Raw genomic sequence first — 22,001 nt, forward strand, 5'->3', positions numbered from 1 at the left:
CTGTTTTGTACTGTATATCTTTAGGCTACAGGGTATGGTTTAATTTCCTGATTTGAAGCAAGTCTAAAACAGATTTTTATATATCAATTTTATTCTCTTCTTGGTATGTGCAATTTTCATTACATTAATAAGGGCAAAGTCTTGCGGTTCTTATTCAGATAAAACCTTTCTTATTTGAATAATACCTTTCCCCCAAAAGTAAGCATGTGTTCTCTTCTAGGTTGGCTGATCTCCTCTGGCAGGCTTTAAACTAGGCTTATCGGGGGAAAGGGAAGACAAGAGCAGAGGAAGCCTTGGACTACTAAACCAAGCATCACCCACAAGAACAGCCCAGCCTAGACCGATGACAAGCAGAACAAATACCCAGGTAAGCAACAGGGGCCAGGGTAGTACTGGGATTAGGGGGGCAGTGCATGCATCTTCAGGAGGGCTCAAATGCCTCTATACTAATGCTCATAGTATGGGGAACAAGCAGAAGGAACTTATCCTCCTGCTAGCTAACACCAACCCAGACATAGTGGGGCCCACTGAAATGTGGTGGGAGCCAACGCACGACTGGGCAGTGAATATCAAAGGCTACAGGCTGTACAGGAGGGATAGGACAGGGAGGAAAGGTGGGGGTGTGGCGCTCTACATCAAGGAGAAATACGCATCCTCGATGAGTAGCATGATGAGGGGCACACTGAAGTGCTCTGGGTGAGAATACAAGAAGTTTGAGGGGAAAAGGACTTAACGGTGGAGGTCTACTACCAAGGGGAAGAGCTAGACTGGGAATTCTTAAGTCAGCTCACGGAGAAAGTTAGGTCAAAGGATGTGGTCATCATGGGTGAACTAAACTTTCCAGACATCTGCTGGGAAGAGCAGTCAGCCAGGTCTGACCGCTCACGTAGGTTCCTAGCCGAGATACAGGACCTCCATCTAACCCTGGAGGTGCACAGCCCCACCAGGGGAGACACCTTGTTGGTCTGGTCCTGGCCATGGGCAATGACCTGGTGAGGGGTCTGTGGGTACTCAACCACCTGGGCGACAGCGATTATTGCCTGCTGCAATTCACCATCCAGCACAAGGTGGCAAAGGCCTGCAGCAAGGCAGCAGCCCTGAACTTCAGGAGGGTGGATTTCAATGAGGTAAGGAGAATAGTCAGGGAGACACTGAGGTTCTGGAGGGGAGGGGAGTTACGTGTCCAGGAAGAGTGGTCGTTCCTTAAGGAGACAGTCCTCCAAGCCCAAACGGAGGTAATCCCAACACGGATCAAAGGGGGCAAGAGGGCACCAAAAGCATCTGGGAAAGTCTCCTAGCTAAAAAGCAGACATACACCCAATGGAAGGGAGGGGACATCACCAGGGAGGACTATACCTCTGTTGTTCAGGACTGTAGGGGGGCAGTCAGGAAGGCCAAGGCGGAGATGGAACTGGGACTAGCTACCCAGATCAAGGACAAAAAGATGTCCTTTTTTAAATACACGGGGGGTAAAAAGAAGGTACCGGGTAACGTGGGGCATCTGCAGGACATGCTAGGAAATCTGGTCATCGCACCAGACAGCAAGGCTAACCTGTTTAACAATTTCTTTGCCTCCATTTTTCTGAGCAGGGACTGGGTCATCCCCGCACTGGGACTCCCGTAGGCCCCAGGGGAGGTGCACCCAGGCCTAGGGTCAGAGAGGACCTAGTCAGGGAACTTCTGGAGGGACTGGATGTATTTAAATCAGCTGGTCCAGACGATCTCCACCCCAGAGTGCTGAGGGAATTAACTGAGGTCATTGCTGGATGCCTGGCATGGCTTTACAAGCACTCATGGTGCTCTGGTGATGTACCAGAGGACTGGAAAAGGGCCATTGTGGTTCCCATCTTCAAAAAAGGGTGGAAGGAGGACCCAGGACACTATAGGCCAGTTAGTCTTACCTCAATCCTGGGTAAGCTTTTTGAGAGAATTATTCTGGCACATGTCCACGAGGGGCCAGCAGGGGAGATTATGCTTAGGGGCAACCAACACAGGTTCATTAGAGGCAGGTCCTGTCAGACCAACCTGGTGGCCTTCTATGACCAGGTCACAAAATCCTTAGACGCAGGAGTAGCAGTGGACGTAGTCTTTCTGGACTTTAGGAAGGCCTTCGACACTGTCTCTCACCTGTTTCTCATTAAAAAACTAGGAGACTGTGCCAGTCAAATGGTCGCCAACTGGCTGGAGGGCAGCACCCAGAGTGTGGTGGTGGACAGGTCTTATTCGTCCTGGAGGGATGTGGGCAGTGGGGTTCCACAGCGCTCGGTCCTCGGGCCCGCACTGTTCAACATCTTCATCAGTGACTTGGACGAGGGGGTAAAAAGCACCTTGTTTAAATTCGCAGATGACACTAAGATGTGGGAAGAAGTGGGCACGGTAAAAAGGAGGAATAGGCTGCAATCAGACCTGGACAGGTTACAGGGGTGGGCAGATGAGAACAGGATGGGTTTCAACACTGACAAGTGCAAGGTGATGCACCTGGGGAGGAAGAACCAGCAGCGTACCTACAGGTTGGGGAACTCCCTTCTCATCAGTGCAGAGGCAGAAAAGGATCTTGGAGTCATCATTGATGTCAAGATGAACATGGACCGGCAGTGTGGGGAGGCAGTCAGGAAGGCCAACCGCACCTTGTCATGCATCCACAGATGCATCTCGAGCAGGTCCAGAGAGGTGATCCTCCCCCTCTCTGCGGTACTAGTCAGGCCACAGCTGGAGTACTGCGTCCAGTTCTGGGTGTCGCACTTCAGGAGGGATGTGGACAACATGCAGAGGGTCCAGAGGAGGGCCACCTGCATGATCAAGGGCAAGGCAGGCCCTACGAGGAGAGGCTATGGGACCTGAACCTGTTCAGCCTCCACAAGAGAAGGCTGAGGGGGGACCTAGTGGCCTTTTACAAACTAGTCAGGGGGACCAGCAGGCATTTGGAGAGTCCCTGTTCCCCTGAGCACTAGACATCAGGAGGTGCTACTTCACTGTCAGGGCGGCTTAGAATCTGGAATCAACTTCCAAGAGAAGTGGTGCTGGTTCCTACCCTGGGGGTCTTTAAAAGGAGGCTGGATGAACACCTTCCCGGGGTCATTTGACCCCAGTACTCTTTCCTGCCATGGCAGGGGGTTGGACTTGATGATCTGCTCAGGTCCCTTCCAAACCTACCAACTATGAAACTATGAAAACTGCTAACAACAGCAATGTCTGGGCTGAGTTAAACCTATCACTGTGGATATTGTATCACATAGTCCTTGGAGAGATGAGTGTTTGTTTAGTTCTTGACTGACTGAAGTGACTTAAGTCTCTTGCTAAAGTTTGCTATAGAAGCTAGGCAAAGCATGTGAAGCTTTATGGATTTCTTACTTCAATAACTTTTTATTGAACCATTTTACATGGTGAGGGATCAAAACCACATATTCATAAATCATATATTTTATAAAGTGCAGCACCATAGGAAAAAAGGGGAACGAAATGACAGTGGCAAGTGAATAAGCACAAATTCCAATAATGAAATGTAGGCTTGTACATTGTGGCATTTAAAACTCTATTCCATAAAATGTAATAAAATGTATGTTTGAAATATAAAAGCAAACCCCTGGAGATATCATCTATAAAAAAAATCACCACTTTCATTTTGTTTCAATTTTTTCCTTTAATCCCAACTAAAATGCTGTTACCTTTTCTGTACAAGGCTGCAGGGATACATGCTTAACAAACGGAATTCCTTCAAACAGTATAGTGAAAGTGGTAGCAACTGCTGTGTTAGGGTTAAACTCTTCTTCCTCTTCCTTCTTTAATGTCTCCAGTCCCCCCTTTCTATATGGTCGGCTCCCAATATTCTGCACAGGCCACTGCTTCTGATGTTGGTGTTGCCAAATCTTGTGGGGAGCATTGTGGGCATCTCAGGAGATGACCCATGGTTTGTTTCTCCTGACAAAACACATTGGTTAGTTGCGTACAGGCCCTATGATTTCATGAGAAAGTTGCATCTGCCAAGACTGACTTTCAATATTCCGTGTGTGCCATTTGTAGTTGGAGCTGGATGCCAACTCCTCGCTGAGGATAATTCCTTGCTGGCTCCATTCAACAGCTTTGTCACCCAGTTTCTCCCATGCTTTCTGCCAGAGGGTAATACTGGCTGATTCTGATTTTGGTTAATGGTATGGTAGAAGTCCAAAAGGTATTTCTTGGTGAGAGACAATGGTGCACTGGTTGATGTCCATATAGCGGGTGGTGGTTGTCTAACTCTTGTACCTGCTGGTCAGTGCCACCTGTTACTTTCCTCCTGATGTAAGGGAAAGCTATGCCAGACAGTGTTTATAGGCAGGAAATGGGTGGGTTTTAGGCAGCCTGTTATAATTCTGCATGTATCATTAAGGGCAGTGTCAATATATTTACTGTAATTTGAGTGTCCCCAGGTGGTGCAGGTATATTCAGCCACAGAGAAACAAAGTGCTCAGCATGAATGATGCATGCCCCCAGAGGCTGGCAGGCCATGGTGACTGCTCATAGGTGGCCGTGGCAGTGTCGGTGGTAGGGGGATGGTGAGTACCGACCCATGATCGGCAACCACCCACAGATGCTGCTGGTAGTGTCAATGGCAAGGGGAGGGTGGCAAGCAGTGACTGCCCACAGGCACCACTCACAGCATTTGCGACACTTTTCTCAGGGGGTGCACTGCCAATCTCGGGGGGGGTACGAGCACCCATGTGCACCCACTACGCATTGCCAATGGCGCTAAGGCTGTAGTGCCTAGGGTGGACAGATGTGTTCCCCACTTCGAATTTGCAAGCTTGCACAGAATGTAGTTAAACAATACTCCTGATATAACTTTCTCTTTTTAAGTTGCTCATAACTTATTCAAGGATGTCTTCTGACAGAAGAAAATGTTGTGGGGGTTTTTTTCTTCTTTTTTCACATCCCTATCCCCCATCAGCAACTCAACCCATTCTACAATATTTGTTCTTAGGTTCTGCATATGTAAAGTCTCTCTCTCACACACACACATCATTAAAAGAAAAGCACTAAAACTGGAACAGGGAGTGCCTATTTACACACACTCTTAAAAGTGAGGAAATATCCAAATAATGGATCCTTCTATAACATATGTCAGATCCTGTACATTTCTGCCTTCCCTCTCAGGACACTTTGCCCTTCTATATAAAAGTCCCATGCACTTTTAATGCTTTGAGTATGTACACAGTACACCACGAGTTCCTCATACAAAACCTGACCTCTGACCTCAACTAGGTGCAATTTAAAGAAGCCTTGAGCCTGTTCTGTCTCATGGAAGTCATGCCAAAGCATAGCAAGGTCCAAGATTTGGAAGAAAGAGCATAAGCCCACCTAAGGTCCATCCCCATTACAGCCGCACCAGACAGTGCCAAACCAAATGATATTTGGTTTAAAATCAGTAGAGTTATACTGATTTAATGGAGCTAAAAGGTAATACAGGCATACCTCATTTACTTGCGCTTCACTTTATTGCACTTTGCAGATATTGCGCTTTTTACAAATTGAAGGTTTGTGGCAACCCTGCGTTGAGCAAGTCTATCGGCGCCATTTCTCCAACAGCATTTGCTCACTTCATGTCTCTGTGTCACATTTTGGTAATTCTCACAATATTTCAAACTTCAGCAACCACCACCCTGATCAGTCAGCAGCCATCAACATCAAGGCAGGACCCTCCACCAGCAAAAAGATTACAACTCGCTGAAGGCTCAGATGATGGTTAGCATTTTTTAGCAATAAAGTATTTTTTAATTAAGGTATGTACATTGGTTTTTTAGACATAATGCTATTGCACACTTAATAGACTACAGTATAGTGTAAACATAACTTTTATATGCACTGGGAAACCAAAAAATTCGTGTGACTCGCTTTATTGCGATATTCGCTTTATTGCGGTGGTCTGGAACCAAACCCGCAATATCTCCGAGGTATGCCTGTATATCCTTTGCATGCTAAAATAACACATTTAAAAATGTGGTAAGTACTTTAGAAGCACACTAAATCCAGCATAGGTCCTTCAGATCTTGTTGTTAATGTGCATGCAGAGATAATCTTCTGTGGACAATTCAGCTTTTATACTGATTTAATAACTCTTATTTGTAAATTCTAGAATTAGGTGAATAACATGTCGTATTCTCTACTATTCTTCATTATTTGCTGAATACCTCTGAATCATTTTTACTTCTAGCTTGCCGTCCAAAGCTTGAGCTGTTTTGTTAGAACTCCTGGCACTTTTTCAAGCCTTAATTGGACAGACTCCAACTCAAAGAATCTCATTTCTTGTGTTTGAGTTCAAAATCTTAATGCTTTTAACCACTCATCAGTGACTGTAAGCAGGTTACCTAGCTTGCTGGGTTCTGCAGGTGGGCTTTACTCCCTGAGGAGCTCCTCAGCCAGTTCTCCCCAAAAAACAGTCTTTAAGTGACAAAGAAGCAAACAACACCAAATCCTTCTGCTTTTTCCCAAACACTAGAAGGGGAGCTCTGGCTCCCAGCAAAGCAGCTTGATTCTTCCTTGTAGCAAGCTCTTGTGCTCACAGCTGACTTCCTCCCCTCCTACTTAATCTTTTGTGAACTTTTTAAAACTCCTAGCATGACACCCCCTGCCCATCCAAGGGTGTTTATACATGTTCTCTGGGAATGGGGTGGGGGTCACTTTAGAGTGGCTCCAAGAGCCAATCTAATTAAAACACCCAGCGAGTCTCATGTATCAGCATCCCCATGCTGAAAAACGGCAGCAGGGGCACTTTAACTAAAGCACATTGAATGTACTTTAGTTAAAGTGCCCCTGCCACCATTTTTCAGCATGGGGATGCTGATACATGAGACACTGTATTCTGCTGCAGTCCAGCAATTTCCATGTTCCAGCAGACTTGATTAATCGAGTCTGCTATGACACAGTGTAATTACAGCACTTCAGAGCAGCCTCGATGCATGTGTATATGTGCCCCAAATGCTCTGCTGCTAGGCTCTCTCAATAGGGCTGACTTTTCTCTCATTAAGGGACAGACTGCACTCGTACAAGGCCATTTACATATCAGTCCCCAGTTCTGTTCTGAGTTCCATGCAAATTGATGCTGGAGTCTTTTCCACCACTGCTGACTGTCATGAGATTATGTATGATACAGAAATCTGAAGGATCAGGGGTCTTAAGAAATACAAATAATTAAATCCATTTTAAGTTGTCCAGTGCCCAAAGACCTCTGAGGATGTGCCTCACTAAGGAGATAATTTGTGCTGTCTGTACTTGAGTTAATTCTCGCAAGTGACCCTAGCAATAAAGAGAAAGCCCACATGAAAAATATCTTGGGTTGCTGTATCCACCCTTGTGCTACACTCATTCTTCTGTGACAATAAGTTTTTTATGATCTATGTGATCTGAGCCTCTCTATGAATTCTTTCATAGACCCCTGGAAGACTTTGTCTGTCTATTCTGGGCACATATAGGGAAGGCACTAGAAGACAGCTAGTCTGAGAGTTTTATTACCATGAGTTCTTATGTTGGCAGCTAGCAAGTTAAACTAAAGCCCTAGACCATCTCCCCTGACAGGTCATCCAGCTTGAGCTGCTGCCATTGCACTGCACTCAGGTGAGGAGGTTTTGTATTCAGACAGGAGTTGAGTTATGAGAAATTTCCTTGTTAAATTAATTTTTTAGAGAAAACAAGTCCTGAGTGTCTTCCAGGAGATGACTAAAAAAATGTGTTTTTCACCAAGGACTTATATGCCCCAACTATATTGTCATTGGGAGCCAAACACCATACACAGAGTGCACACAAAACAAAAAAGAACACTCTGTGCTTTGTCATGAAAGTTCAACTTCAATATACATGGAGAGCACTTCTGAGCAATAAAGCCTAATCAGAAAAGGACCAGACTCTGGTTCTGCCCAGGTTATATTTTGGGCCTGTAACCACTTCAAACCACATTTATAACATCTGCCCAATCAGGCATGAGAGGCTAATCCATCATGCAGTCCTCCCATATGAAAAGTAGAACTTGGAAGGAACACCAGTGAAGCAGAACTTATATGCCTGGCTGAAACTGGAACTCAGTGGGTACATCCAGACGAGACTGCACATGCCTCTTGCCATGTCTCAAAGCAGTTTGAGATGCAGCAAGGCACACACTGAAATGCAGCAAGGCGCATATATTTGCAGTGCAGGTTCAAAATTTAGTACCTGGAAATCCAGGTACCAAAATAAAACACAGGGGGTGGGGGGAGGGGGGAAAAGCGGAGCAGGGAATGGTCCACAAATGTGCCTCGAGGCAACCGGAGGCTCAGGTCCTCCACAGAGATGCTCTGGTAGCCAACCAGAACATGTCTATGGCTGTCCCTTGTCCTGGTGCTGAAGCACACTGCCTGCCTATGCAGGGCAAACTGCGGGCAGGCTGCAGGGACCTGGACCCGGGCTCCATCCCAGGTATGTAGGAGGTTGGGGGGCCAGCTCAGGAGGTGTGGGTCCCTGCCCACCCACCCCAGGGGCTACAGCCCCCCCTCCCAGTGGCTAAAGCCCCTTCCCCCCCACAGGACCCACGGCCCCACGGCCCCCTACCCCTCCCCACACAGCCCACAGCTTACCAGCAGTGGCCATTGGGGTGCTTTGGGCCTCATGGCACAGCCCCCCCACCCCCATGCAGCATGGGGCAGCGTGGCTCGGCACTGGCCACCTGCCACCGGGCACTGCCTCTGCCACATCGTGCGGGTGAGGCCCAGCTTGGTACAGCGCTGCGCAGAGCTGTGTGCCTTCTGGCAGCTCCAGACCACTCGGGCTGGCAGCATGGGGCCCCGGGTGACAGCCACACCACCAGCAATGAACTCTGGTGCAGCACAGACTGCACCAGAGTTCATTGCTACATGCTAATTACATGTGTAGATGCACCCAGTAAGCCCTACTGTCAAATCTCAAGGGCTAAAATAAGAGTTACCCCCAAATGTATTGTTTTCAATAAAGAAAAATGGGTACGTATTATTAAGCTAGTCTTGTGATTTTTAGGGGCCTGACTGCTGATTTTTGGAATGCTTGGGGTTGGTAGTATTACTGCCTGTGCAAGGGGCTCTCTTACAAAGCATGAGTGGACAGAAACAACAGAAACTGTATTAAGCAGACAAGAATGTGAGGATAAGCCAACAAAAGGAGTCAGGGCTACAAGCAGTAAAAAATTAGTTATTGAGGTCACTTTTACAAATGAAATGACTGCACTGGGTCAAACACAGAACAAAATCAAGCCTTAGTTGCTCTCAAGAGATTGTCTGCTAACTTTTTAATCAACTTGTCATGTTTCCTTCTGTGTTTTAACTCATTTTTTTCTTCTCTTCTTATAACCTATTTTCATTTTTCGCTAGGATGAAATATCAGACCAAGAATCCTCTTACTACTTTTCATGTGGTTTATATTATTTGAAAACAAAATGTATTTGCATGTGGAAACACTCCCATCTGCAAAAAAGATTTTGCATTTTTACATGGTGAACCCTATATTCAACTACACTGTTACTGAAATGGCAGCAGAAATCTCTCAGTTCCTTGCTATATTAAATATGACAGCAAGTGGAGAGCTATAATGCTATTCCTTCAATAAGTAAACACACTTTGGTTATCATTGTACTCTTAACTAGAAAAAGTTCACCATTTTCCCTAAAAGATAACATGAAATAACTTTTTTCTTGCTGATGGAAATCAGTAACAGTAACCACTTCAATGCACGATTGATACATTTTTCAAACTTGAGAATAGCCAAAAGGCAGGATGTTAACTCCAAATCAGTATTCCCTTTGTCATAAATAATGTAGTTGATCTATTTTGCTTTTTTTTGTGAGTTGTCTGAAGTAAGCTTCAGTTTTCCTGACTATGTATGTTAGCTAATCTTTAGCAAATCATTTTCGTGAATAATTCTTGGTATGCAACTTACTTGCTAGCAGCTTATCAAAAGAGTCAGTATTTGAAATGTCAGCTGTATTGACTGGGCATACAAATTGTGTGCTATGTGTTAGTTTCTTGATTGGATTAATGCAAATACTATGTCTGGAAATTAAATATTCATGTTTCGCATGTTTAAAATCTAATACTTTTGTGAATGTGTCTGCCAATAAACCAATTTGTGAGAAAAATTCTGAAATAAACAGAAAGGGGAGTTTAAATGTACACAGAGCAGATTCAGTTGTATGTTTGAATAAGTTTTTATAGAAAATCTTTCATAGTATTTTCAGGGATGGGGTTAAAAGGCACAAGATTTAAACTTTTTGGACCATACCCTTAACTGATGTAAATCAGTTTAGTCTTGAAAAATGGGAGTTGTGCCCAAATACCTCTGTGTATCTATGCTTTAAAGTCTATCAGTCAAAAAGAAATCACTCCTGATCATGTATGATTATATGAGTACAGAATCTGGGTGCAGACCAGGCTTTAGAGTGAGAGCCCATAAATTTCTAGTAGTAGTTTTTGGTTATCTTCTCTTCTGGCTCTTACTATTTAGACAATGGTGTGGAGCCATATCTATGCTTTTGCTGCATTTGGAACAGACTGGAAGTTTTTACAATGTTTCATCAGCCTTGACAAAAAAATAAATCTGAAATACGCCCTGCTGGACAGGGACAAAGGCCCTTTGCCCTGCCAATTTAAACAGGAAACTAGCTAAGCTAAAAACATTGAGAGTGAATTCTAGGACCCATTGAAATCACTGGGAGTTTTACCTGGGTATTTAATTCTCACACATTTTTCATTCATATTCCTTTGTCCAGAGTTAAGATTCCAGCTTTTCCATCTTTTATAACTTGTTATTAGGCATATATATGAAATATATATTTCAGGGGAATCATAATGGGCATGTCTACAAGCCTAACCTTAATGGACATATGCCTAATGAGCAGGTATCAAATTTAGGCATGAATAACCCAACATCACCATTTTCAAGGCACACTAAGGGCATGAACATGTAGACCCGTATACCCATAATGCACCTTAAAATTTGTTAATGAGCCTTAAATCAGCATGTGTAGATGCACCCAGTGAGAGTGACCTGCATTTCAGTAACCATACGAATGACCAGGGACAGAGGATATATATTAGTGAAACTGTCTGTATAATAGTCGGTAGGTCAAAAATAGATGTATATTGGAATTATGACCTAGGAAAAGCTGCATGACTTGGCTTAAACTAAACCTCATCTCATCCATAATCATTATTTGTGCAGAAAAGACCCTCATTATATTATGTGATCTTAATGGTAGATTCTATCCACATAAGCTCCACAGTGCAGAGACTGCCATTTCTTAAATGCTTGTACAGTGCTTATATGGTAGAATCCCAGCCTCATGCCCAGCAGAGTAGGAATGTTAATGAAGATCTCTACTATCTTGGAGTGGGATTGTCCTGGAAAAGCAAAGCATCAAACCTCAACCTGAGCCATTGAAAATTGTAGAATCAGACAGGAAGGGTGTAGGTTTGAAGTAAATTAATCTGAAACTTAATCACAGGACCTGCTATTATATGAAGGAGGAAAGAGAGGCATGCCTCAGAGGGGCAAGATCAAGCTCCACCCAGTTGGAGACTGCCCTTCTATTCTTGGGCCTGAGAGGAGGGTAGGCTGTCTATTGGCCTGTGTTTAGACTCTAAGGAGTCTTTTGTTTGGCCCCTTTTCATACCCTGAGAGTTAGTCAATCATCATTACTAACACAGGAATCAGTGGTTCTTGGGTTTCATTCTCTCTTACTTTCTGAAAAGTGTCTAAATAATGCTTCATAACAACAACTGGTTTCTTAAGACCAAAAAATGTCTTTAGACCAAATTAGCTCAGCTCTTCATGGGAATATAGTTTGGACAAGGAGAAGGGTGCATGAGGACCCAGTTTACCTGCCAACCTTGTATCTAGAGCAGAGATTCTCAAACTGTGGTATGCATACCCCTGGGGGTAAGCAAGTCATCCCTGGGGGTTACATGGGAGAAATTGTGTAATGGTGGATTTAATTTTCATTATAATACTAAATGACATTTAAGGGGTTAAAATATAAAAAACTGTATACTGGAAGGGATACATGGGCAGCTTCTAAATCTTGAAGGGGGTATGCAATAAGAAAAAATTTGGAAGCCTTTGCTCTAGAGCATTTATAAATAGGTCATAAATTGGGTGCTTCTTATGAGAAGTATAGAGCAGAAAGCCACCTACTTTCACCTGCAGTTAGGCTAAGAACAGAGGTTGAATTTATTCCTGGATAAGTTGTGCCTGTGTTTATCCCAGAACAAAAATGTGTACATACCAATCATAGGACATGTCACCTTTCTAATCAGGGTCTAGTGAGCAGCTGAATGCTGTACTTCTTCGCTGCTATTGATTCAATTATGCTATCCCAGGATAACTGTGCAGATGCAATTTACTATATCCTGGAATAAACTTTTACTACCTTTTATCCAGGAAACTTTTTGAGCTTTATCCCCAAGATAAAGGACATGAATATCTGTATACTTCCATTTTGTCCCAGAATAAAATGCAGCCCGAAAGACTCATGTCTGGATGGATTGCATTAAAGATTGTCACCACTTTTGTTTAGACTACACACGCACCACTTCAGTCCCTGCCTTCCAGTCACATGCTACTCAGTGCTAGCAAGAGAGCACCGTCAGACCTTTCAGCCAGAGTAGAAAGTCTCGCTATTCCTGGAACTTCCAACACCCTGGAGACATCATGCATTATAGAGTATTCCTAATGCTGCTTCTAAGGCTGTGATTATCGCACGCTATCCTCAGATAGTTCTATTTCACCAAGAGAATAATTTAGGCCACAGTACCATATTTTCTTCCATACATCAGACTTTTAAAAAAAATCAGCTTCTGCCAATAGGGGTGCATATTTTAAGCAAGGAAATACAATAATAGCAGCTTGTGACTGAGGAGCTTCTGCTGGGGAAAAAGAAAGTAATGCTGCATATGCTTCAGAGCAGGCTTCCTAGCTGTTAGCTATGGGCCCTTTCTCTTTCCCCCACCACAGGTTCCTGCCACACCAGGAGCTCAATTCCACATTATTTTAAACCAGAACTGAGGCTCACAGCTGACTCCATGGATGTTGCTGGCTAGGGAGAGGCTCTTGGCTGATCTGGCAGGCACTGCTAGCCACATTAGTCAGCTCAACTCAAGAGTACTTTGACTTATCAGAAGCATCTATTGCATTCTTTAGTTAGGGAGTTAACAGAGCAACCACAATGTTTTCCTTTCCACAATTGCAGCTGCCTGTGGTTTCCCTGGGCAAATACTGTACTTATCGGGATTTTCAAGGAAAGTTTTTTTTCTTCGTTCTGCCATTCAAAATAAAGGTGCACACTTGGGTCATGTTGTATGTGATAAAAGGCAGTATTCATGATTTTTAACTATAAGTATGAGGACAAATAAATGAAGATGGTGAAGGTTCCTGTATACATGCAGGGAGGCTGCTCAGATGCACTGGATTACAGTGGGTCAGAGCAGACTTGATTAATCAAACCTGCTGGAGTGTGCTAATTATAATACTCCAGCCAACCTGTGTCTCATGGATCAGCTCATTCAACAAGCTTTAGTTAAAGCTCCCCTGCCGCCATTTTGAAGCATAGGGAGGATGATAAAAGTGCCCACAGCATCTCATGTATTAGAGCACTTCTTGGAGCCACTCTAATTAAAGCACCCCTCCCCACCCCCCATCTCCTACCCTCAGAGCATGTGTAAAAATGCTCTGAATGATCTTGTCAGGGCAATTACATTTATCCTTTTTGACCCAAGCAGGAAGCCAACGATCTAAGTTCTTATGGTTTCTTCTCATTAAAAACCAGAAATGGGTGATGGAAGCATGGATTTCTTTGATGCATCACTGTTTGATTATAAAGATTATACAAAGCCTTGTTTCCTTGAACACAGCAGGAATCAGAGAGACAGAGACAGCGTTCCAAGTCCCTTTTCCAGTCAGCACTTAGCCCAAAAGATTTTTTTTCCCTTGGGGCCACACTCACAAAGATTCTGTGGCTGTATTGGATGCTTCCCTGCTGCCTACAAGCTTTTCTAGTCTTTACGGGGTGCCTTTGAAAAATGTGCAAACAATAGCCCGCAAAACTCCTCTGCCTGCATGCACTTCACGTGCACTTTTGTTTTGGGTAGTGATCTGTTCCTGTGCACCACTATTGTTTCTCCTACCTGGTTACTTAAAGCAATGTAATTGCTGCAGCTGTCTTCAATAAACACAGTGGTTACTGCTCATTGCTCCCTAAATTCAAAGTTAACCCCAACCCATAACAGGATTAATCACAGGTAAAATTCTGCTGGCTTCTCCTCAGTGTTCCTATCTGAAGCACTCTGGGCCCTTCACTGTTACCAGTTTAATATTCCTTGCAACAACCAAGCACAGAATGGTGTTACCAAGATCTGCAGTGGGGTCCAACCATACTTGAAATCAATTGCCTTGAATAACAATCGCACGTAAACTCCACTCCCATTTGAAGGAAGAAGCCGGTGTACCTGTTCCTAATGAGTGAGAGCTAGGGTGGCCATCACAGAGGACATTCCAGTTTTCTTCTACTCTGCCCTCTATTGATATGAAACCAGATGCCTTTATGTCCTCTACTTTTCTTCTTGAAGAGAAAAATAGAGGACATAAAGGCATCTGGTTTCATATCAATAGAGGGCAGAGGACAACTAGACTGTCCTCTATGCTGGCCACCCAATTAATCTGAAACTTAATCGCAGGACCTGCTATTATATTGCTGCCTAAACTTGTATTACTTATACTTGTCTCTAAACAGGAAAGATTTGCACTGATAAAACCTGGTACTGTAGAGTCCTTAGAAGCTTCAATGTAAAGACTAAATATACTTTTCTTAACCCTTTGATTCCACAGATCTCAAAGCAAAGCATGTCCAGGTTCAGGCCTGTCTATTTAGGCCCACAGAGATAAGAGATATCTCCACCCATAACATGAACACCATCTATGAAAGAGTTATTTGCAGATACATAAGAGCCAGGTCTGCATCCTGGGTGGCAGGGGCGAGTCAGTTGTGGTAACTGGGCTAGCAGCTTCAGTGACTGCCTTTCTTGTGTGCTCTCTAACCACGTAAAAACATTTGTTTACTCCACAGAAAGTTGCTGCTCTCCCAATAGAAACCAGGAGTGTACAGGTGTTCACAATTTTTTTCCCAGAGCAAAAATGGCAACTTCAGGAGAAAATGCTGCAGGGAAGAGGGGTAGGGGGAGGATAATGAATATCTGTACAAATACTCTTCTGGGAGAAACTATAGCGCAGGCTTCCAGCATTGCAGGATGCTTTGTTACTGACCCCTCCACCCTCCCAGGGAGACAGTGTGTCACTCAGGCTGGACTCTACACCCCCTTTACAGTCCCCACACTATGCTACAGGGTGACACAAGCTGACTCTGAACTATCTGCATCACTCAATAAAAGCTCCCCTGTGCAATGCTGCCATCTAACTCCAGGAAGACCCAGGGAGCTTGCAGAGCATGCAGAGATAGCATTAAAATGTCATAGATTTCATAGACAATAGGGCTGGAAGGGACCTTGGAAGATCATCAAGTCCAGTCCCCTGCCCAAAGGGCAAGAAGTCAGGTGGGGTCATAGGATCCCAGCAAGATAAGCATCCAATTTGCTCCTGAAGGTGTTCAATGTAGGTGCTTGAACCACCTCCGATTCCAGGCTGTTCCAGACCTTGGGGGCTTGGACAGTAAAGAAATTCTTCTTTATCTCCAGCCTGAAATGGTCTCACAGTAGGTTATGACCTTTTGACCTCGTCATCCTTTGGGGTGCTTTGGTGAACAAACATTCCCCAAGATCCTGGTGGTCATCCCTGATAAACTTATAAGTGGCCATCAGATCACCCCTGAGCCTGTGCTTTTCTCAGCCTGTCATCGTAAGGTCTGTTTTCCTGACCTCTGATCATGCGCATGGCTCTTCTCTGGACTCTCTCAGGCTTCTCCACATCCTTTTTGAATTGTGGAGCAGTACTCCAGCTGTGGCCTCACCAAGGCTGAGTACAAGGGAGAATGACGTCCCAGGATTTGCTTGAGAAGCATCTATGGATGCAAGCCAGCGTTTTGGTCACTTTACTAGCCGCAGCATCGCATTGGAGGCTCATGTTCATCTTGTGGTCAATGATGACCCCCAAGTCCCTTTCGTCCATAGTGCTAGCCAGCATAGCACTGACGAGCCTATAAGCATGCTGCAGGTTTTTCCTCCCAAGGTGGAGAACCTTGCATTTTTCGGCGTTCAACACCATCAGGTTCTCATTTGCCCATTTGCTGAGCATGTCCAGGTCAGCCTGGATCACCCACCTGTCTTTTGGCGTGGATGCTTTGCCCCAAAGTTTGGTGTCATCAGCGAACTTGGCCAGTCCACTCCTGACTCCAATGTCCACATCATTAATGAAGATGTTGAACAATATGGGTCCAAGGACAGAGCCTTGGGGGACCCCACTGGTCACAGGACACCATGATGAGTGACTGCTATCAATTACAACCCTCTGGGTCTGACCATGGAGCCAATTTCCCAGCCAGCAGATCATGGTGAACCCAAGGCCACAACTGGCCAATTTTGCCAAGAGGTGATCATGGGATACCAGATTGAAGGCTATTTGAAGTCAAGGTATATGACATCAATCTCTTCTCCCTTGTCCAGGTGATAGGTCATCCGGTCATAAAAGGAAATGAGATTGGTCAAGCAAGACCTACCCGCAACAAACCCGTGCTGACTATCCTTTAGGATGTTGGCGTCGGCCAGTCCATTAAGGAAGGCCTCTTTAATAAACTTTTCTAAGATCTTCCCCGGGATAGAAGTCAGGCTGATGGGCCTATAATTAGTCAGATACAGTTTCCTCCCTTTCTTGAAGATCAGCACCACGTTGGCCTTCTTCCAGTCTTCGGGCACTACACCAGAGCGCCAGGAGTTTTCAAAGATCCGTGCCAGGGGCTGGGCTATGATGCTCGCCAGTTCCTTGAGTATGTCTAGTCAGACATCTCCAGGTAAGTTTTTCTACAAAGAGAACAAACCCAGGAGAATTTTCCTAGATCATTTGTACACAATCTAAATGGGTGCCCAAGGCTGGTGTGCCAGTCATCCACCGCTCGTTATACTAGTGGCTATTTGCAGAAACTGATAAGCAGGGAGAGCTTCTGAGGCCTGGCTTCTAGCTGTTGCTTTAGAATAGAAGCTCTGCGACATTATTTGTGCTTTAGCTGTAATAGAAAGCAGTGCTTTCTTTAATTACCTTGTTGTATAATAGAAACCAGATGAGGCTAAGTCCTTAAGGCTGTCTTTTAATGCCTGACCTGCTGATTGCCCATATGTTTTAGGGACAGGTAGCCTTTGTTAATGAGACTTTTTATAATAAAGTTTTCATTGCTTTGGAAAATATTAGCTTTGCAGGGTAGATCAGGCAGGCCCTGCAGTTATAGTTAGACTATCCTAAAGATTTAGTTCCCAGTAATAACAGGGCTAAACCTTAACACTGCCACAGGCTAAAACTATATTATTTGAAATGAAACCTCTCATAAATATCCAACAATGAAGTCACTTTATATCAGCTGCTGTTATATAAACTGGACAGGGCGAAAGAGCCTATCAGCCAATATCAGGGCTGCCAGAAAGAATGACTCCATGTTCACAATCTGCAGATTGACAGAGCTCCTCTCTAGTAAGTCATCCTGGGAAGCACTTGGGTTTGCATGTTTTAGCAACTTCCCTAATATTTGCAGTCAGAGGATGGTACTCACAGTGCAGTTACCACCTCTGAGGCAGTGGTCTGTTTCTTCTTCATGTCTCTTATATTGAGAACCAGTGGACAGAAACACCAAAAAAGACAAATATACTCCTTTAGGGACCAGCACTGCCTTTTGGCTCTGTTAGACTAAATTTCCTTAAAACACTGCTGTGAAACAGCACCATGTGCTTGGCTACCTTACAGCTCCTATCCATCTGCTTAAAAGAACCATTACATTATTCATTAGAAGGAAGTTGAAAGGGCCATAGGCCCTTTTTTAAAGGTATTTTGACAGACTTTAAAGGTAACAAGAAAAAGTCAAGTCAAATCAGGCACCCAGGTGCATTTAAAAATGTCACTAGGCATCTATCTGCATTTTTAGACACCTAAATGACTCAAAAATTTTGTTTGACAAGACTACAGCTGTCTTGGACACTGAGGAAGTAGAGAACCTTCCTGTCTGATGCACAAGTAACAGTAGAAGACAACAGAACTCTCTCCCTTCTTTAGTAGCAAAGAGAGGACAGGTTGGTTGGACAGGCCCTTTGGGTCCCAGAAACTTAAACCTATGAGCTCAAAATAAAGGTAGAAAAGGATTCTTTGGAGCTTCCCCAAGAATACAAGGAATGTGTTGTTATGTAATGTAATGGAGTTATGGCCTTTTCTTTGGATGAGCACAGGTCAGCCCTGGTAACACAGAGATCACTATGATGAAGGGAAGAGAGAGAGATGAATATTAAAGAAACAATACATAAGAAGATTTTCACTTTAATCCATGATCCTAGACATTGCTACTAAACCATTCTTTTGATAAGAAACCTATAATGGATGCAGGTTTGTCCTATTTAAAAATAATGCAAGGAAATTACAGTCAGCAATCCAGAAAAAGGAGCTGTCTGCTAAAGTCCAGGAGCCAGAGAAATCCACCAGTCTTGCAATAATCCAGTGCTGCTCACTAAAATTCAGCACAAGTCCCTGACACACGTGGGTTTCAGGTTCCAGTACTGTGCGTGCATATCCCCAGCTTGTGATTTACGCCACAATTTCATATGGAAAATTTGCTTTCTTTGGCAGCCTATGGAACCTACTAAACTCACCCTGAATTGTTACCTGGCATCTAAATAAATAGAGAAAGCAATAAAAAGTAGCTGTAAGGAATGGGGGGAGTATGAGACTGGCACATGGGAAAACACTGCTCTGATGCAATAGGTACAGGGTCCCCCACTAAATTCCCGAGCCCCTCAATGCCTACTGTTGGGTAAACAGCTTAATATTTGGCACTGAGCCTCAAAAACTTTTAAATACCAGTTTCATCATATGGGATAGAAGACTCGCTGTTTTTGAGGAAATGTACAGAGCTTTCAGCTGGGAAGAAGTGACATAGCATTGAAAAGAACCTTTGCAACATACAGACATTGGAAACAGACCATTTTCTTATGTAAAGACATTTCACAATTTGTGTGCGTGAAATGACATCAGAGCACTTGTACAAATCAAGCCCAAGCATTAAGCACTAGAATCTTGCTGCAAACTCTTCCTTTGTCTGTGCAAGGTGAGAAGTTTAAAGGGTTATGGTCATCAGAAGCAAAAATTGAATACCAAAAGAGCAAAAAATCCTTCATCAGCAGCTACTGCCAGAAAACAGGCCAGCTGGAGCAATCAGAAACCTAAGGTAAAATCCTGGCTAAGTGACAGACAGCTGTCATTCTCAGAAGATAGCCATCAATTATTTTTAAGTACTGTATTACTCTAGGTTAGATATAATGCAAAAGAGCAAAAGAATGGCACCCCCTTTAATCCTATGTAGAAAACAATTAAAATATATAGGCTATATTATTAAAATATGTAAAATTTATAATTTAATTATAAAATTACATAGCTTTATAGTCTAATAGCCCCACTGTATTTTCCATATTAGTGAACAATTGCTTTCTTAAAGCACACAGTAGGATCATTTACTTGATGCTGGAGAATACGTTAATTATGGATCCCCTGCCTTTGACTAATGGATTTAATAATCACGTTACTGTAGAATTAACTTATACTTCACTGTGCATATACCACTAATGATGGGATTCATAAAAGTTGTTTCTTAAAAGTAAGATTGGCACCAAAAGAAGCTAGAATTGGCACCCAGCCACTAGTTCCATGGAAAACATTTTTATGGGAATCCAATCACTTTTGCTTCTTTTAGCATTAATCCACTTCCACACCACCCTCCCTGCCAGCCTGCCCTCCTTTCCATTGATTTTTTTAGAATAGCAGGGTAATTTCTGTTTAAGGGTTGGATAATAGATTTCATAGACATTGGGGCTGGAAGGGACCTCGCTAAATCATTGGGTTCAGCCCCTTGCCCAAGGGGCAGGAAGTCAGCTGCGGTCGAATCACCCCAGCAAGATAAGCATCCAAGCATTTCTTAAAGATATCCAGAGTAGGTGCTTGTACCACTTCTTGGGGGAGTCTATTCCAGACTCTGGAGACTCAGACAGTAAAGAAGTTTTTCCTTATGTCCATTCTAATATGGTCTTCCAACAGTTTGTGACTGTTAGACTTTGCCTTCCCTTGGGGGTGGCCTAGCGAACAAATGTTCTCCCAGTTCCTGATGCATATTCCTTACATACTTACAGCCTCCCATAAACTCACCCCTGAGCCTTCATTTCTCTAGGCTGAAGAGTCCCATGCTACTCAGCTTCTTCTCATGAGGTCTGTTCTCTTGCCCTCTAATCATGCGCATGACTCTTCTCTGGATGCTCAAGCTTCTCCACATTCGTTCTGAAGTGTGGAGCCTGGTATTGGATGCAGTACTCCAGCTGTGGCCTCACAAAGGCTGAGTAAAGCAGGAGGATGACTTCTTGGATCTTGCTCAAGATGCATCGATAGATGCAAGCCACAGTTTTATTTGTTTTGCTGGCTGCAGCATTGTTTGGTGGCACATGTTCATCTTGTAGTCAGTCCTGACCCATGGGTCTCTTTTGGTCATGGTGCTAATGAGTGCACGGTGCACTGCTAAGCCTATACACATGATGTAGGTTTTTTCTCCTTTTCTCCCCTTTTTCCAGGTCCCAGTGTGCTAAAGGAGCCATGGCAGAAGTGAAGGAGGGGAGACTCTCTGGCTGGGAGCCAGCACACCTCCCTAATGGACCAAGCCTATGTGTCTGCTGGTGCACACTCCAGTGGCATGTGCTGTGCCACTGTTTTTCACGGCTAATTTTTTTTCTTTGCTGCCAGGATTTCCTGGTAGTAAGTTTTGCCCCTCCGTGTAAGTTTGCAGTACAGGGCCCATTTTAATGGGCCAGGGATGTGATCTTTGGTGCTGCAAAGAGGCTCGTGCCACAAACCACATGTCTGGATCGAGCGATGTATAGAAACAAAGTCTCTGCCACAAAGAGCTTACACAGACATAACCATGTGAAGAAGAAATAACCACTTTCTTGCCATTGTTCTGTGAATTGTGGGACTGCCTCAGAAGACAAACAGAAACCGAACTTGTGAGAAAAAGGCTTAAAATGTTATCCACAATACAACTAACCTGGAGAGCTCCAGAGTACACTCCAGTGGGATTCTAATGCAGATATTAAATACAAGAAAAAATGGATTTAAAATACTGTAGTATAAGTTACCATGCCAAATGTATTGCTTGGGCACTGAATACACCCTGAATACACTCAGAAGCTTGGGCACTGAATACACCCTGCTGCTACTGTCAGCCTTTAGGGCCAATATATAGCCCACATGTAACACTCAGGGGCCAGGCCATTTCTAGGAGGCATGAATTGGGGCGACTGCCCCAGGCCACACGCTTTGAGGGGCCCCATGGAGTCGGGTGGAGCAGTGCAGCGATGCCGCACTGCCGCCAGCTTCACGTCTGGCTGCTTGGCACGCTGCACCCCACTGCCAAATCCGCTGCTGAAATCAGCACATCCGGCCACTTGCTGCCCCCCACATCCCCGCTGACGAATCTGCTGCCAGCTTCCTTGCGTCTGGGGGCAGGACCCCACACAGGCTGATTTGCCCTGGGCCCGCACCCTGCTCAGATCATCTCTGCTCAGGAGATGCGTCTACACGTGCCCCTATGGCGCCATTGTTACTGTGCTGTACAGTACTAAATGATGGCTCAGTAACAGCCCATACTGTGCCATACCAGTGGCGCACAGTTATTTTTAGCCCCTACATTGCTATAGCAATGCGCTATGTTGAGGGATTGTGTTGTTATGGTGAAGTACCGGTGGCATCATGGTTTTTGCCCATGGATGCTATACCACAGTGAATTAAAAGACTCTGTG

The 22,001-nt window shown here is 44.3% G+C and overlaps 1 long non-coding RNA gene across 1 annotated transcript; it reads left to right on the top strand.

The window, feature by feature from the left end:
• LOC149856381 (uncharacterized) lies at nucleotides 1-21,675 on the top strand. The gene is made up of 3 exons (XR_016438328.1): nucleotides 1-103; nucleotides 221-367; nucleotides 20,778-21,675. It is a non-coding gene; the product is annotated as an uncharacterized LOC149856381 (long non-coding RNA).
• Nucleotides 21,676-22,001: the final 326 nt, after the last annotated feature.

Source organism: Crocodylus siamensis, chromosome 10 (genome assembly GCF_052110815.1).
Source record: "Crocodylus siamensis isolate JL-2025a chromosome 10, ASM5211081v1, whole genome shotgun sequence".
In the NCBI taxonomy this organism is placed as follows: domain Eukaryota; kingdom Metazoa; phylum Chordata; order Crocodylia; family Crocodylidae; genus Crocodylus; species Crocodylus siamensis.